The sequence below is a fragment of the Patagioenas fasciata genome, chromosome 3 (assembly GCF_037038585.1).
Source record: "Patagioenas fasciata isolate bPatFas1 chromosome 3, bPatFas1.hap1, whole genome shotgun sequence".
Classification (NCBI taxonomy): domain Eukaryota; kingdom Metazoa; phylum Chordata; class Aves; order Columbiformes; family Columbidae; genus Patagioenas; species Patagioenas fasciata.
Window position 1 is genome coordinate 126,307 of NC_092522.1, and position 17,614 is coordinate 143,920.

At 51.1% G+C, this 17,614-nt stretch overlaps 2 long non-coding RNA genes across 8 annotated transcripts; both read right to left on the reverse strand.

Annotated features, from left to right (window-relative positions):
- Nucleotides 1-362: 362 nt before the first annotated feature.
- LOC139827482 (uncharacterized) lies at nucleotides 363-2,918 on the reverse strand. Its single transcript, XR_011738029.1, has 3 exons — nucleotides 2,138-2,918; nucleotides 1,867-1,955; nucleotides 363-947 (listed from the first exon to the last, which is right to left on the reverse strand). It is a non-coding gene; the product is annotated as an uncharacterized lncRNA (long non-coding RNA).
- Nucleotides 2,919-6,966: 4,048 nt separating this feature from the next.
- Nucleotides 6,967-17,062, reverse strand: LOC136100670 (uncharacterized). 7 transcript variants are annotated; one of them, XR_011738031.1, is made up of 8 exons: nucleotides 16,452-17,052; nucleotides 14,704-14,897; nucleotides 13,923-14,034; nucleotides 12,480-12,905; nucleotides 11,828-11,932; nucleotides 11,091-11,742; nucleotides 8,331-8,398; nucleotides 6,967-7,769 (listed from the first exon to the last, which is right to left on the reverse strand). It is a non-coding gene; the product is annotated as an uncharacterized lncRNA (long non-coding RNA). The 7 variants fall into 7 exon arrangements; XR_011738032.1 differs by lacking the exons at nucleotides 6,967-7,769; nucleotides 8,331-8,398 and having other exon boundaries at nucleotides 10,791-11,742; nucleotides 12,445-12,905; nucleotides 16,452-17,062; XR_011738033.1 differs by lacking the exons at nucleotides 6,967-7,769; nucleotides 8,331-8,398 and having other exon boundaries at nucleotides 10,791-11,742; nucleotides 14,704-14,860; nucleotides 16,452-17,060.
- Nucleotides 17,063-17,614: the final 552 nt, after the last annotated feature.

Below are 17,614 nucleotides of genomic sequence, written 5' to 3' on the forward strand. Positions count from 1 at the left end.
CTTCCTCCTCACTCCTGACTCGCAGCTCCATCACCTTCCTCCTCTTCTTTCTTGATCCCTCCTGACTCGCAGGTCTACCACCGTCATCTTCTTTCTTGATCCCTGTTGACTTGCAGATGCACTCCAATCCTCTTTCTTGATCGCTCTTCCTCGTAGGTTCACCACCTTCCTCTTCTTTCTTGCTTTCACCTTTGCGAGCTGCTCCACCCGAACAGAGATGCACAGAAAACAAAAATATACCCACCCCAGGCCCGTACAGTCACACGAGGGGGCGAGTCCGGTCGCTGACGCATCCCCACACCCCACCACAAGGCCACCTTGCCTTGGCCCCGGCCCCCCGCACAGGCCTTCCCACCAACCCAGCCCCTCCGTAGCAGCACAGTTTCCCAGCATGCACCCCACAAAGACTTTCTTTGCCAGTCACCCCTGGCACTTACAGCAACACACCACATCAGCATCAAGAGCCCTGGGAGTGGAGAGCTGGCCAGGCCCTCACCCCGGCAGGATCCTCTTCCCCCTCCTTTACCTGCTGGCAGACAGACACCTCCCAAGGGATGACCACCCTGCTCCCTTAACTGCTCCCAAGTCCAAGAGCCCAGCCCCTGCTCACCACCCCCACCTCCCAAAACACAGCCAACAGCCCCTGCTCCCATTTTACCACTTTACCCCCGAGCACGGTTTCTAGGGGTGGGAGGGGGACGCACTAATCACAGATCGTTCCCTGTGCTTAAGGATACATTCTCCTTCTCGCTGGCTCAGGCTGCCCATCTTCCTCCTCACTCTTGACTCGTAGCTCCATCACCTTTCTCCTCTTTTGTCCCCTCCTGACTCACAGGTCCACCACTGTCATCTTCTTTCTTGACTCTGCTTGACTCACAGGTGCGCTCCAATCCTCTTTCGTGATCGCTCTTCTGTGTCAGTACGCGGAAGACCGGGCACATGAGAAACTGCAAGAGTCAACAGCATGAGAACAAGCATTAGTGGAAAAATACAAGAACAAAGGACTGTATGCTATGTGATACATCAAGGACAGAGGAGTTGATACAGGATTGATGCATCAAGGACAGAGGGACAGCTTGTGATAGACAAAAAAGGTGTTTATGGCAGTGACTTTGGTGGGAACACAAAACACATCACTCATGTAATGACTAACTTAGCTAATCAACAAATGCTTGAGCAAGTATCATAGCGAGTATAAACACAAGCCTGAATTTGTAATAAACATCTCTCATTGCACCTTAAAAGAGAGTCCGTACCGCATTCGCTACAAATGGCGCCCTGGAACAGGGACTTTCAGCGTGCCTATAAAGGCAGTAGCCGCTCTGGTAGCGAAGCCCAATCGAACCAGGAAACAGGACCGGGAACCAGGACAGTGCGCGCCCACCACCAACGAAAGGTGAGCGATTGGGAACCATGGGAGGGAAGTTATCCCTTAAGCAAAGACAAACCCTGGATGTCCTTCAACATGCGCTACAAACGCAAAATCAGGATGTATCAGGGGTCTGATTGGTGAGTTTATTAGAATGGATTGCTAATCATGTGCTAGACTTTCCTACAACTGGTACATTTCAGTTGGAGACATGGCACAAAGATGAATGAGAATTATATGAACAGGTAACGACTGGAGATAAAGCTGCTTGCAAATATTCATCTACTTGGGGAAAAATTGTGACTACTAAGATACAGGATACAGGACTGATACATCAGGGACAGAGGGACAGCTTACTATAGAAAAAAATGCGTATATGGCAGTTACATCGCTCATGTAATGTCTAACTTAGCTAAAGAGCAAATGCTTGAGCAAGCATCATAGCGAGTATAAATGCAAACCTGAGTTTGTAATAAATGTCTCTCATGGCACCTTACCGTGAGTCCACGCCAGATTCGCTACACTCTTCCTCATAGGTTCACCACCTTCCTCTCCTTCCTTGCTTTTCCTTTGCACGCTGCTCCACCTGAAGAGAAACACACAGAGGACTGAGCTACACCAGCCCAAGGGCACTACAATCAGACAGGGGCTGAGTCCGGGGGCTGACACCTCCCCACACCCCACAACGAGCCCACCTTGCCTTGGCCCCGGCCCCTCGCACATGCCTTAGAGATATCATAGCTCAGTACAAATCCCCACAGTCCTCACCTGCTGTTTGGTGCTTGCGGAGGGTCACACTCCCTGTGCCCCAGGGCACTGGCCCTACACGGCCAAGCTCGGCAGCGGGACTGTCTGGAGCTGCCGCTGGCTGGTTCTCCAGCTTTAGGGTCACCCGCAGAAGCCCGCTCTCCTCAGCTCTGCACACCCATCCAGTTGCGCCGCCCAGGCAAAGTCAGCTTCACCCTCTGCTCTACACCTCACCTGCAAACAACCAACTCTTCAACTGACAACTGTCCAAAACCCACCGACAAACTCTCCACACCTCAGCCTTTCGTTTGCAACTGCTGCCTCTAGTGCATCTCACAGACAAGCCTTCAAAATCCCCTCATCCTGCAATAACACTCCAGCACTGATCACCTGTGGGAACAACTACCACAATACCATGCAAACACCAACCAGTTCTGGCACGGAAATATCACTTTCTCCTCAAGATTCCACCCTACACCAACTGCTGACAAACACACGCTGTCCTCACCAAAGCCAAACGCTGCAACAACCAGCGACAACTCAAATTTGCGTGGGCGGTGCAAAATTGCAGGGGTGAGCTAACGCAGAGCTGGGCTTGAAAGCTGCAGAGTGTACACCCTGTTGTTTAACGTGGCGAGGCACTCCCATTCTGCCTTCTCCCTGGGAGAAGCGCATGAGCAGAGGTTGCTTCAAGGCACGATGAGAACGGTTCGGTTCTCCGGGTCTCGGAGGGCGAGAGTAATAAATGTGGTCTGTGTCGTGGCGCAGGAACTTCCCATCCACTTGCTTCTCCATTCAGTCTGGTGCTGCAAGAGAGGGAGAGAAAGAAAAAGTTAGGACCGAGTTAACAACCTCATCATCCCTGACCCCTAACCTGCAGGAATCCTAGGAGGCCTGATATAAGTTTTGCTCATCTCCCTGTCTTTGCTGGAATACTTTACTGTAGAAATTTCTGTCATCAACATTCTCTTAACCGATCTGATGTGTTCATAGTTCCTAGCCCAGCATCCTTTCCTCAAAGTACCTCAGCATTTCCCTTTGAAACCACACCTTAGTGCCATCCCGTCCCAGAGCTACCTCAGCATTTCCCACTGCAGCCTCTGCGATGCCATCTCCTCCCTGAGGTACCTCAGCCTTTACCACCAAAACCTCTCTCCCTTCCGTCCTCTCCTTTAAGTCCCTCACCCTTTCCCGCCAAAGTCTCCCCCGATGTCATCACCTCCCTGAGGTACCTCAGCCTTTCCCGTCAAAGCCTCCCCCAATATCATCCCCTCCCTGCGGTACCTCAGCCTTTCCCATCAAAGCCTCCCCCGATATCATCCCCTCCCTGAGGTACCTCAGCCATTCCCGTCAAAGCCTCCCCCGATATCATCCCCTCCCTGAGCTACCTCAGCCTTTCCTGTCAAAGCCTCCCCCGATATCATCCCCTCCCCGAGGTAGCTCAGCCTTTCCTGTCAAAGCCTCCCCCGATATCATCCCCTCCCCGAGGTACCTCAGCCTTTCCCGTCAAAGCCTCCCCCGATATCATCCCCTCCCCGAGGTACCTCACCCTTTCCCGTCAAAGCCTCCCCCGATATCATCCCCTCCCCGAGGTAGCTCAGCCTTTCCTGTCAAAGCCTCCCCCGATATCATCCCCTCCCCGAGGTACCTCAGCCTTTCCTGTCAAAGCCTCCCCCGATATCATCCCCTCCCCGAGGTACCTCAGCCTTTCCTGTCAAAGCCTCCCCCGATATCATCCCCTCCCTGAGGTACCTCAGCCTTTCCTGTCAAAGCTTCCCCCGATATCATCCCCTCCCCGAGGTACCTCAGCCTTTCCTGTCAAAGCCTCCCCCGATATCATCCCCTCCCTGAGGTACCTCAGCCTTTCCCGTCAAAGCCTCCCCCGATATCATCCCCTCCCTGAGGTACCTCAGCCTTTCCCGTCAAAGCCTCCCCCGATATCATCCCCTCCCCGAGGTACCTCAGCCTTTCCTGTCAAAGCCTCCCCCGATATCATCCCCTCCCTGAGGTACCTCAGCCTTTCCCGCCAAAGCCTCCCCCGATATCATCCCCTCCCCGAGGTACCTCAGCCTTTCCCGCCAAAGCCTCCCCCGATATCATCCCCTCCCCGAGGTACCTCAGCCTTTCCCGTCAAAGCCTCCCCCGATATCATCCCCTCCCTGAGGTACCTCAGCCTTTCCCGTCAAAGCCTCCCCCGATATCATCCCCTCCCCGAGGTACCTCAGCCTTTCCCGTCAAAGCCTCCCCCGATATCATCCCCTCCCCGAGGTACCTCAGCCTTTCCCGTCAAAGCCTCCCCCGATATCATCCCCTCCCTGAGGTACCTCAGCCTTTCCTGTCAAAGCCTCCCCCGATATCATCCCCTCCCTGAGGTACCTCAGCCTTTCCCGCCAAAGCCTCCCCCGATATCATCCCCTCCCCGAGGTACCTCAGCCTTTCCCGTCAAAGCCTCCCCCGATATCATCCCCTCCCCGAGGTACCTCAGCCTTTCCTGTCAAAGCCTCCCCCGATATCATCCCCTCCCTGAGGTACCTCAGCCTTTCCCGTCAAAGCCTCCCCCGATATCATCCCCTCCCCGAGGTACCTCAGCCTTTCCCGTCAAAGCCTCCCCCGATATCATCCCCTCCCCGAGGTACCTCAGCCTTTCCTGTCAAAGCCTCCCCCGATATCATCCCCTCCCCGAGGTACCTCAGCTTTTCCCGCCTAAGCTCCTCCCGCGCCGTCCCGCCCTCAGGTTCCTCCGCCGCTCCCTCCGTTCCCGGCCCCCCCCGCCCCTCGCGCCCCCCCTTGGCGCTCCCGACCCGCCGCTGCCCCCTCCCGCTCGCTTTCCTCCCTCTGTCCTGTGTCACTACGGGGGCTCCCCCTCCGTAAGTAACATATTAATGCAACAAATCTGGTGGCATAAAGCTACGGGGGAAAAAAATCCAGCGGAGAATCAGATAAATTCACGTGTTCTTTAAAGACAGCTCATGCATTCAACCAACTCCCAGGTGGGCCTGGCTGTGGAAAGGAAAGTTTGCTTGAGCACTTAGCGCCAGTGTCTGATGAGCAGACAAAACACCAACTGCAGACCGGGGACCCCCAGTTCTCAACCAGTTCATGGCTCTGAGCATCTTCTTTCCACACACTGCAGGTAACGCTTTACATCTGCAATCCCCTCCCTAAACCCATCTTGTTCCTGGCTGAGAAGATACCAGATGTGGGAACTATTGCATGATAGAAGAATTTGTGCTGTTAAATCACAGGATTCTGAGCACTGCAGATGATCACAGTGCGGTGCTGTCCTGAGAAGAAAGGATGAGTGACTCTTGGTGTTCCCTGCTGCTCACTGCCCTGATCCTGCCCACCCTCATGTTCCAGCCACTCAGACCCCAGCCAGAATGACTGAGACAGGAGGGTCTCTTAAGGATGTTTTGTTTTGTCCAGATACCTTTAATTTGCTTATATACACAGATTTCATAAGAGGAAGCACTTGATTTCACTGATGACACGATTTCTCCAGTAACGCATCTCACCAAGATTGCCAATTGACAGTCCCCCTTAGGATGAGAGAACGTTCATGTTGAACAAACCATGAACACTTGTAGTGATTGAAACTGGGGGTTTTTCAGACAAGCACCATCTGCCTCCTGCGCCAGAGACTCAACAGAATTATGTCTCAGACATTATGGCAACAACAGCTCATCCCGCAGCAATGGGTCACTCAGAGCGAAAACAATCCCGTATGGACACCGTGTCCAGCAGCAGATGGGGCACTCAGGAGAAGGTGAATCGCGATTTACCTCCCAACACCAGCCGAGGCCCGCAGACAAAGGCCACGGGCTGACAGGGGAGGGGACGGGCCTTTCGTTCTCCTTCTTTGCTTCTCTTTTCCTTTCCTACACCCTTATTTCATCTCCTCTCCCTCTATGAGCAGTATAACCTAAGGCTTAGAGCCACAAAACTCCTTTGTGTAAACCCTTTGGCTGTTAAACTGTTCACCAATTTGGCTTAAGCAGCGTAAATCTTCCTGCTAATTGGGCCAAGCTGCAAAGTAAAAGGTGTTGGGGTTTTTTTGTTTATGGTCCTTGAGTACCCCATATACTCTTTTCTAACTAAGGGGACCTGAATCGGAGTCACCTCCCCACACACGGACAGCTGGGGACGTTCTGCAATGAAAACTTGTATTGAGAGGGGAACACACTGAATAGGTCAATCCAGCATTTAATAAAAGCAACGGAGTTAGCTCTTGAATTAACATTGATAACATGCTCTGCTATATTGTGGCCAGTTGCGATTGGAAACAGCGCAGTTACAAGTTCGGTGTGCATGGTCCTCTGTATACACGAAGACATCCAGCCAGCTTTAGTCACATACCTGATCTTTCCTTCGTGTTACAGATCTCTGCAATGAAAGCTGGGAGCAACAAACATTCAGCTTTCTGATGTGTCATTAAAGAGATTTTTCTGCATTTACTACAACCTTGACCGAGCCTGTACCTGATTGCTTTAACTGGCATTAGATAAGTCATTGAGGAAGCAGTCAAGTCAGCCCGCGAGAAGACACGGAGAGGTGACAAAGTTGTAAGTCCCTAGGATGCTGGCACACCAGCACGAACACAGGCAAGCAGAAGCCTCCAACGCATTGGCAGAAATATCCTACTCAGGTACAGCAGACAAATGCAACTTATAATGGAACGGTTACAATATGCTTGGTAGAAAAAAGCTGAGGTTCCGCTGCCTCAGGCGCACAGCGGTTACTGCTGTGTCTGGTCTAACCCAGATCCAGTAGTGAGCTACACGTGTTTATCTTGGTTTGATATTTGTAGTGCACGTGTTAACGTACAGATCAATATACAAGACAAGGTCTGATGAACAAAATCTCTCTCTGAAAGATCCTGAAGTGATCACTGGAGTGATTTTCAAGGCAAAGATTCTGTCTGTCTCCAGCTCCCAGAAGACTTCAGAGGTGAAATTCTCTATAAATCCTGAGGGGGAAAAAGGGGGTTGTAAGGAACATGAACCTGAAGAACATTCAGTAGCTCTCCCGGGCGCTCTGTGACGGAGCCTCCCCTGTTCACCAGCTCCTGAGGCTCCAGGGGCTGCAACACGGGGCACAACGCGCTCACAGACTGAACCTGCGCTGAGCAAGAAAATGCCTTCCTGATGAAGCTTTAACATCAACACACCAACTATTGCTTGTCCTTCAAGGAAACTATCTTGTTATAAGCATTTATAGCTCTATTGTCTATTTATGCTTTTAGCAATAAGCGCTTTTATCCACATTTCATTTTGGTGCACCTGGTAAGACATGTGATTGAAGGTGACAGATAAGAGCAGGGCACTCTTTTAATCCCTAAGACAGGACCCTGGGAAAACTTCACAGGAATCAGTTCTTCACTACATTGCTGCTCCTTGCATTCACAGGCCAGCAGAAAAGCACGGGCTGAGGTGAGAACCGCCCGCAGAAGGGGCTGCCAGACACTGTTCTGGCTGATGCTCTGCCAGGACGTGCTTCGTTTTCTGTCCGGTGCTGTGCAGGGGGAACACGGAACATCTGCACAAAAAACCTGCGCTTGGCTCGTGCAGCGTCTGTGTCACGGGAACCGACAGCCACGTCCCATCGCTGACCTCGCGTGTTCACACAGCTGACTCAGTGATCGATACAGGTTTATCTGCATTACAAGCACAGCCGAGCCAGGTCAAGAGTGCTTCTTGAGAACCATTTTCAAAATGATCTTTCTAGACAATAAAGACTGATTTATCTTAATTTGTCTTACCTAAAAGCTAAGAAAGTATTTAATTTCTAGTAAGAAAGATGCCTAATTTTCTTTTGGCTATTAAAAATTGTATTAACCTCCAAAAATGAGAGAGTAAATGTCTGTTAACACTTTTTCCTTTTATGCTGATGTGAAGAAAATTCCTCTCTCATCCTGGTACTGTCAAACAGGATGAACATTTACAGAGAATGAGAGTGGGGAGTGATGAAAAAGTCAACAGCTTTTGCAGTCAGTTTGTATAAATTAAGATAAACGTGATATTGAAGCAAACCCAAATGTTTCTAACGTTCTCCTATAGAATCTCCTGCTGCTGTACAATAAGATACACTCTCAGACTATGACAACATTAGTCCGTGTCTTTGTAAGGCGCAGTCTTTTTCCTACCATATCATGCATAGGTGCCACACTTATATATAGCCAGGTAACTGCTCATCTAAGGTGCATTTTGAAACATACCTTATCCTGCTTTGGAACCTGTGCCGAAATGGAAAGTAGTTGCTCTGTATCCAGGAATTTTGAGATAACTGTAAAACAAAAGTAAACAGATCAGAAATTGAATGGAAATCATAACAAAATCTATTTTTTTTTTTTATGAACACAATTATTTAGTGAAACTTTTGTTAATCTTTTTCTTCCATTCTATCTTCACAAATTATTTACCAGGGAAAAAACAGGTTAAAAATTGCTGCTATCTAAATTATGTTGTCATAACTACACAGACTGTACCGAAGCATGTAGCGATTATTTTACAGGTGGACATATATCAATTTGGTAATATTCTTTTAGTGTGATTGAATCACACGTCTCGTGATAAAGATCAAGATGACACGATCCAGCTCCAGGTGCACTGACTCATACTCTGCTGTTGTGTTCTGTTTAGTTTGTCTGGACCACTATGAAGCAACAGGAAAAAACACCCATACACAACAACAGAACATCAGTGATGCCTTTATTTGTTTTTAATGTATACATTATGTACACCTGAATACTTCCAACTAGTCACAGAGGTAGAGACAAACTCACATTCTTTGAAAAAGGTATTGGCTGACTTCTACCCATTTAATCTGAGAAATTCGCTTTTCTTAGCAAAATCCTTGACAAAAACATCACTATCATAATAAAGATTATTTCCACTACGTGTCACCTGGCAAATAATTACAATTCAAACATATTGAGTCACGTTGCATACTTTCACAGATTAGAAAGAAAGTGTTTTAACATAAATTGAATATGATGCATTAAAAATAAACTACTACTTAGTTGAATACACTCAGAAAACCAAAGATGGTAAATGTCAAATGAGGGTTCCAGGTAAGAGTACCCTACAGATTTGAAGCGCGCTTTGGGGACACCCAGCGCCTCCTGTTCACTGTACATTATGTGAACTGCAGCAGCTGAGACCCTGGGATGTGTGACCTGCAAAAACCATGAACATTAAAGTAACGTTTATAAATCACAAACATGTTATTTGGCTTCTTTATGGACTGAAAGTGACAGGAGTGAAGCATCTAAACGTGATCTGTCCCACATTCATTCTTCACCACCCTGCAGCGGTTCTAGCAGGAGCTTCACACGTTTTCCCCCATTTAAGAGTTTAGATGCCAAAATATCCCAATAAGAACCATAATGCTTGTTTACATCTAGAATTGTCTTAAATATACATCCTCCTATGCATGTTACAGAACACTGTAACCCTGCTTTGTATATTAACATGTAAAACATGCCACTAAAACCGTATCAATTAACTGACTAGACAAAGTTTTCCTCTGGAATTTAACACGTGCATTAAAACTCCTCCAAACCGAAGCCCAGCTCTACTAGGCCGTCCCACAAGCGCAGGGCTTGAGCTCTGGTTTGAGCCCGATGCCGCACTCCCCGCGCCGGGCTGCAGTACCGCGCTGTGGCCACCGGGCGGCAGCACCAGCGACACCCGGCGGGCGGTGCACCGCGGAGGCACCGGGGCGCCACCGCGCATGCGCGGAACCGGGGCTGAACGTGCGCGTGTGTGCGGGGGTGACCTGCAACGGGGTGACCACCCGGGATCACCCACAGCAAACGAGTCAGCCGGGACAACGCGGAACAGAAAATCCGCTCTAGAGAACCAGCCCACCCAGAGAACCCTCCTCGGCGGAACCTCCCGGCGGCCCGTTCGAGCTCTCTAGTGCCCTATTTGCGTAGCCACGCCTCTGATTTGCATTTCTCCGCCCCATCCTCGCCCCGCCTGCCGTTCCCACGCGCCCCGCCCCTCCTCTTATCTCTCGCAATCTGATTTGCAGGCTTCGAATCTCAATTTGCATTCTCCCCGCCTACTCACCTCCCTGCCCAAGCCCCGAGGAGATTTGCATATCCGGCACGACGCTCTGCTCTGTTCTGTTTCTATTCGACCCCATCTATTTCTATTATTTCTACTTCTATTAATTCTCGTTCTATTTCTTTTCCTGTTTTCTGTTTCTTTCCCTGCGAAGTACAAACCACACCTGATCTCACAGATGTCCAGTGTAACCTGCAGCTGCTTTTGGTAAATATGAGCAGAACTTTACAGCACACGGTTTTCCCAGCAACATGAAGCAGAGAGCGTATTCAAAAAAAAAAAAAAAACCACAAACACAAAGACGACACACAGCCTTGTAAGTCGGGTGATTAATTCTATTCAGTACGCTTTTACTTAAGTTAGATTACAAGAAAACTAAACTGGGCTTGCCCAGTGCCCTGTGAGTAGTAAAAACCATCACCACACAGTCAGTCACTCAGCAGAGAGCTCGCAGCAGCTCCCCGGCTGCCGCAGTTATGGAACGAAGCGTCTGGCTCGCACACAGAGCCCCCCAGCCCCTGCTCCCACCGCTGACCAGGTGCGGGTGCCGTTCTGCTCCCTGGGGGCAGCTCAGGCCTTTCCCTCAAGTGCACCCGCCAGAGACATTTCCGGGTAAGGATGAGTTTTTTAATCCTTTCTATAAACAGAATTTCTTTGCATTTTAAAAACCTTGTACATCACTGACATTGACTCCTATGTCTCTTTTTACACATACGTATGTATTTAGGGAATATATTTGATTCATATATATCATCTATTTCCACTGTAATATATATCTACTTAGACATCTACACACTTGCGTATGCATTTACATGTATATATCTGCTTAAACTTATACTGAATATCTGTTTATGCTTATATATATCACCACTTATTATCTAGAATATCCATTTATACTTACGCACCTGTTTAGCCTTCTCTTTGGACACAAATATCTTTCTAGACTTGCAGATGTTGGCATATTGTTACAATCATATTATTACATTTATGTATATTTAGACAGAGCTATCGATTCACACTTGGCGTGTGGCACGATGAGCAGTGACACGTGGCCAGCTGCACGGCTCAAGCACGAGGGACACCCCGACCTGCCAGGGAAAAGCGCCACTGAGAGCCAGACAGAAACAAAGTACGTCAGAGCACGCTGTCAGATATTGGGGAAACACTCATCGCATCCAGTTGCCTCTCTTTTTCAGTTTTTAGAACAAATACCCATCTGCTTAAGTACACCTAATAAATTATATGCTGTACCTACTTAACAATTACTCTTAACTATGGAAGTCAACATGTAAATTAGACCATTTGCTTTAAGTTTCATTGATAGGAAAATCAGTGAGATAGAAGACATGGGTTTACTTTAAAAAATAAATAAATATCCCCATTCCTGCAGTGCAGCATAAGGCTACGAAAAAGGAGCGTCAGACTCACGAACACTTTTGGCTGCACTGCAGCACACAGGGGAACACGTTTCTGTGACCGTGACAGCTCGACTGTCGCAACCGGGAACCCAAAGCCCAGCGGTGCCACCAACCTTTGCCAGGCCTGCTGTGCTGGGCTCTGCGGAAGGAAATGGACTTTGGTTGGTTGTTTCAAAGAAAATGAACAGTCCTGTTGTTGATGAGGCCACTGCCCACTACATCACCTGGGAAGATCCACTCGGAGGGCAGGTTCATCAAATGCAGCTTCTTGGAATGAGGAATGCTGCCGTTTTGGAAGATTTCTTACCAACTGAAGTCAGAACTACACACTGTAGGTCAAGAGAAAAAAGTCACTATTGAAACAACAACTCATCCAAACCACACATGGACTCACCGCCACCAGTTACGAGGCTGAAAGTGCTTCTTGGGAACACCTGGCAAACACGCAGAACAAAACCGATTTGCCCAGGTGCCTGTATCTCTGTCAGCTTTTTGAGTACTATTCTAAGATATTTTAAAAACCTATTGAGTGAAAAAGAACAAAGCATTTGTCATTGAATCAGGTTGTTTCTTCTGGACATCTGAACTCTTACAAACACCTCCTTTCCTCTTTTAGTACAAAATCATTTCCATAGTATCATTCAATACTAAGCCCACAGAAACAGAAGATTACGCTTTCAGGAAGAGAAAATAACCAGAGGGAGGTGAGCTCTGCACAGGTGTACCGTGCTCCAGAACAGACCTTATTTTTAGTACTCCTGGTAAAATATTTCGTATTAAAAATATAGAAGGAGAGTCGGTGCATTCTTAATGTTAACTTTAAAGTCCACTCTACAAGTACCTCAGGAAAAGTGCAGACACGCGTCCCAGCCGTACCTTGTACGGGCAGACCGCTCGGGATTCCTTCTGTCTGTCTGGTACTTCTGTAGCAGAAGACGGGGCAACCGCGGTGAAACGGTGGCAGCAGACATCCAGCTGAAAGAGGAAAAGCCCTTCAGAACAAAGCTGGAGAGGAACCTGACACTTCCTTTTTTCTTGTGAAGGCTACAGCTGAGTGGAGAAAAAAGTATTTTGCACCATCTTCAGTACAGCTGTTGATACGGCCACTGGAGCGTTTGCGTTTTTTGGATAACCAGGCCATTTTTGACTCATTGGCAGTCTGAGTTCCCCAGAACACATTTTCCCAGATACACACAGAACACAGACACAGATATCACCCAAGTATAGCCAAGATTTCCTTCCTCGCCCTGGATGCTGTCATTGAAGAGCCCAGCAGCCCATCCGTCCTCGTGAACCGCCCCACTGAAAAAAAAAAAAATTATCTTTTCCAGGCTGTTTCTTCAAAGGGTAAAGATATTTTAAATTGCAGTTATCTTTTCCAACAAAGTGATTTTGTGATTCCTTTGAAAAGGAGGGTAAGCTTGCCAGAGAAAGATAGGGACAGGGAGCAAGACAAGGTGACACAGAGAGAGGGGCAAGAGGGCCAGGGAGGCAGGGCAAAGGGAAGAAGAGGCCAAAATGAGAGACAAGGAGCAGGAGACAGAGACGGTGGGAAAAATCCTAGAATGGGCAGTGGGAGAGACAAAGGAGAAGTGGGCGCCGGGCTGCGGGACAGAGACAGGAAGGAGGAAACGCAGTGACAGGGAGCAGGGCAGAGCGACAGAGAAACAAAAACAAAGAGGGAAGAGGACAGAGAAACCAGGAGTAAGACAAGGAGAAGGGCAGAGAAACAGGAACCGGGCTGGGTAGGGAGCAGGACCAAGAGATGGGGCGAGGATGGAGATGGAGGAAGAAACCTGGGATGGCCAACAGGACAGGGAAGAATATGACTGCGGGTAGGGAGCAGGACACAGGGATACAGCGAGAAACAATGGGACAGGGAGCAGCATTAAAGGTCAGAAAGAATAAGAGATGAACAGGAAGGAGGAATGGAACGCCGAGATGCTGAACAAAAAACACCAGCAACAGTGAGCAAGACAAACGAATAGAGAGAGAAGGGCAAGGCAGGAAGAAGAGAGATAGGAAGGTGGGAGATAAGAGCTGCACGTACAGGTACTGAGAAGAAAAGAACAGCAGGGAACAGGCCAGAGAAACTGTGGGGAAAAAAAGAGACTGATGCAGATCAAGACAAAGATATGAAAAAGGGAAAAACAGCTATAGAAGATGGAGCAGGAGACAAAAATAAAGAGAAAACGAGAGGTATAGGGAAGCAAAATTTTAAAATAATAATAATCATAAACCAAAACCACCACCAAGGAGGGGCAGGGAGGCACCAGGACACACAAGCCGGGGACGAGGCCCCGAGGGCCAGGGACTCACAGCGGCTCTCGCTTTCGGTGGCTGCCAGGAGGCTTCTAACAGCTCAGACGCTCCCGTCTCCTTCTCTCCTCCCTTCCTCTCCGGTAACTCGGGGCGCTCGGCCGTCCTCAGCCTAGGAGAACACGGTGGGGTGTCAGGGCTCCTACGAGACGAGGCTTTGGGGACATGGAGCCTCGCTGGCTCGCTCGCCAGGCAGCCGTCCCGCTCCAGGATACGCGCACGGACCCTGCCGCGCACGTTGGCCCCCGGCCCGCCGCACGCCGCGCAGAGGGAGCCTTCGCCACCCGGAGAGAGGGGCTCGCTCTCTCGCCCGCCGCAGGAAGCGGACGTTGGGCCGACGGCCCCGCATTTCTTCCTCTTTACCTCTCCCCAACCTCTCTGGCTCCAGCAGCAGCAGCCCCCGCCCACGCACGGGACGTGCTCCCCTGTCCCTGCTCCCGCCACGCTGCCAGACGAGCCTCGCCAGCCCGAGGCGGGCGCAGCCAACGGCATCCCCCGGGCTGGGAGCGAACGGCCACATCCTCAGCGCGGCCTCTGGGAGAGGGAGAGAAGAAGCAGCGGCCGTTAGCACCGTAGCTCACCCCTGCCCCAGCCTGCTCCTTCCGCAGGGGCCACCGGAGAGGTGCCGAGGGCCGGCTTGCCGCCTTCATGACGGGGCTTGGGAGCGGCCCAGGAACACGAGACGGGCTCGCAGGAGCTGCCGGAGCTGGGAGCGGCTGCACGGGGCGAGCGGGGCCGCGGGAGGAGGCTCGGGGGGAGCTCTGGCGAGCTGGGGACGCACCCGGCATCTGCCCCCGGCCGGCTGTCGCCTCCTGCTCCTCTGCCGCACGCTGGGGATGGAGGACGGCGCCGCGTCTCCCACCTGGGCGCTGCTCCCCAGGTTCCATTCCCCGCCTGGGCTGGGGGGTCTGCTGAGCATCGGGCGTTCACAGCTCCCCCTCAGAAACACAGAAATTCCAAATTAGAGTTCAGCCTCTGAAAAAAATAGAGCAGGAGAAAGCAGAGGAATTAGTCAGAAGAAGGGACAGGAGAGCAGCTGAGCTAACGGAGGATTCGAGGGAAACGGGCCACCCCAAAACACAAGGCATCCTCAAAAAACCAGAGCAACTGCAGCAACGCCAGACAGCATTAAGACAAACTGACACCGTTTAGGACACGCTCAGCATAAAAGCAAACACATCCACCGGTGCAGGAAAGCATCTCGCCCCTTCCCCACAGCACCGCCACAGGACACAGCCCTGTGAGGCCACGGGACGGGCTCGTACTGAAACGGAGAAATAAGCTTGACAGCAGAGTCAATTACACCGTTAAGCAGGCAATGTTCCTTTCATCTGCACTGGGGAGCTCTGGGGGTCGTCCTCTGTAAGTGCTCCCACGACTGGATGCTCTTGCATTGCTTATAATCACACAGCTGCTACATATTAATTACAATTGTTTTAAATTTTGAACATACAATATATGTAGCCTAAGAAATAATTGATGAAGTTACTTATAAATGTTTAGTTTCTCACTGACAACACATCTATTAGTTAAATATAAACTAAGCTCTCAGCTTCTAAACAATGTGTTATTAAATCTTCTGTCTCCCTCTTGTCATGCAGAAGGATCTAAAAGGTGAAAAATACCCCCTCATCGTGCAGGCGGTCAGAAAGCATTTACCCCACGTGAACCGGTTAATGAAGGGTACATCTTCTATAACTTCATCGCAGTATACATTAACTTGGTAGCTTCTCTTGAGTTCCCCCCTTTTCAATACACTTGCAAACTCTTTGGCAGTATAAGTCTATGAAATATTATCCTCTCGCGTTGTGGTACAGCACAATTATTTGTTACCCACTAGCAGTACCAAACAGAACACTGTAGCGTAATGTAAGTAAAAACGACTAGCATCAAAATCAGAGTCCTAAGATCAATGCTGACAGAACCGCGAAGCCGCAGCTCCTGCCGGTTCTGACGTTGGTTTCTGGCACTTCTGACCGCTTCGGGTCAAACGGCGCCTCTGCCCCCGGCCGTGCGCTGCAGTACCAGAGTTTCGCCACAGGGCGGCAGCACTGAGACCGCCGCGGCAGCCCCGGGCGAGCGGTCGTGCCGCGTTCCGCGGGAACCCCGCAAAATAAACCCCAGAAAACAAACGCAACAAAACAAAAAAGCACACAGAGAGCCGCAGCACGAAAGCCGCGTGTACAGGACACAGACCCCGCCGGGCCTCGCCCCGAGCTCCCGCCGAAGCGGCGCCCGACCCGCCACGCCACCGAGCCTGCCACCGCACCTTAGCTCTGGTTTGAAACGTCTCCCCCCGACTAACGGGGCTGCGCCGCTCCCGGAGCGACTGCTGTCCCGGAGGGACGCACGATTCCAGACCGCAAGCCTTCGGCGCACCTGCCCTCGGGGTCACACGCCTCCCACCGGCTTCGCCAGCTCGGCCGCAAGGGCAGGGGGGAAACTGAACCGAACGCCTCCTCACCGTGCCGGCCCCTCCCGCTCCCCCCTTTCCAACGGCACGGTCACCCTCGCCGCGGCCGCACTCACCTGCCGCCTCTTTCGCCGCTCCGTTCCCCTCGCTCTCTCCCACCGTCCCGCCGGGCTCCGCGGGCACCGACACCCGCCGCGCCCCGGAGACCTCGCGGCGGGAGATGCCCAGCTGTCACCTCCTTCCCCTATGCCCTTCTGCCGCCTCCGGGGACCTCACGAAGGGCTGCCCTGAGCCGACTGCCTCCAGGTCCCCGGGCGCCGGCCGCAGCGAGCGCTCCACAGCCGCTCTGACCCGTTCCCGTTAACTACCAGTACCACGCCCTGCCCCCCCCCCCACCCAGAGACACCCCGGACGCGCTTGCAAGGGAGGCAGCTGCTCAAACGGGATTAAATCGGCACGCTCTGATTGGCTGCTTTCCACCCCACCGCACTGTCCTCCTATTGGATGTTCCTTCCCGCGCCCAGGAGCCCTCAACACCCGCCTCTCCGACAAAATCATTGGCTCCCTAAGCACGTAAATCACCATTTTTTTCGCCTATCAGCGCTCGCACAATGAGCATGCGCAGTAGGGAGTCCGCAGCACCCGCCCCTTCCGCAATCCGATTGGCTGCTGGCGACACATCAATCACAATTCTCTCCGCCTATCAGTGCTGGAAGATAGCGCATGCGCACTACGGAGTCCTCAACGCCCGCCCATCCGGCAATCTGATAGGCGGCCAGAATGGCAATTGACGTGCCTAGGCAGCCAACCAGCGCTCCGCCCCCCCTCAGCCCTCCCGCGCCATCTGATTGGCCCGCTCTGCACCCTCACCCGTCTGCTCTCCGCCCTGCCGGGACCACCCCGCCCTTTGCCCGCGCGGCTTCCAGCAGCCGCGTTTGAAAGGAAACAACAAACCGCGCTCCTTTGCTTTACGCTGACAAGGGGGCTATTTCCGTGTTCTTCCCGCTGCTCCCCTCAAGCTTTCTTGCGCGACCTGATTGGCCCGCTCTGCATCTCCATTCGCGTTCTCTCCGCCCACTCTTCGCCCCGCCCTAACCCCGAGGCGATTTGCATATTCGGCGGGGCTTTTTCTTCTATTTAATTCGTATTTCTATTTTTTTCCTCTGTTTTTTTTGTGTCTCCTCCTATTTTTTTTTTTCCCAACAGGCCGGGCGACCGCTGCTCTTCCGAGCAGAACAGAAGGGACAGAAACTCCGAGCGGTGGTAGAAATGGAAACAA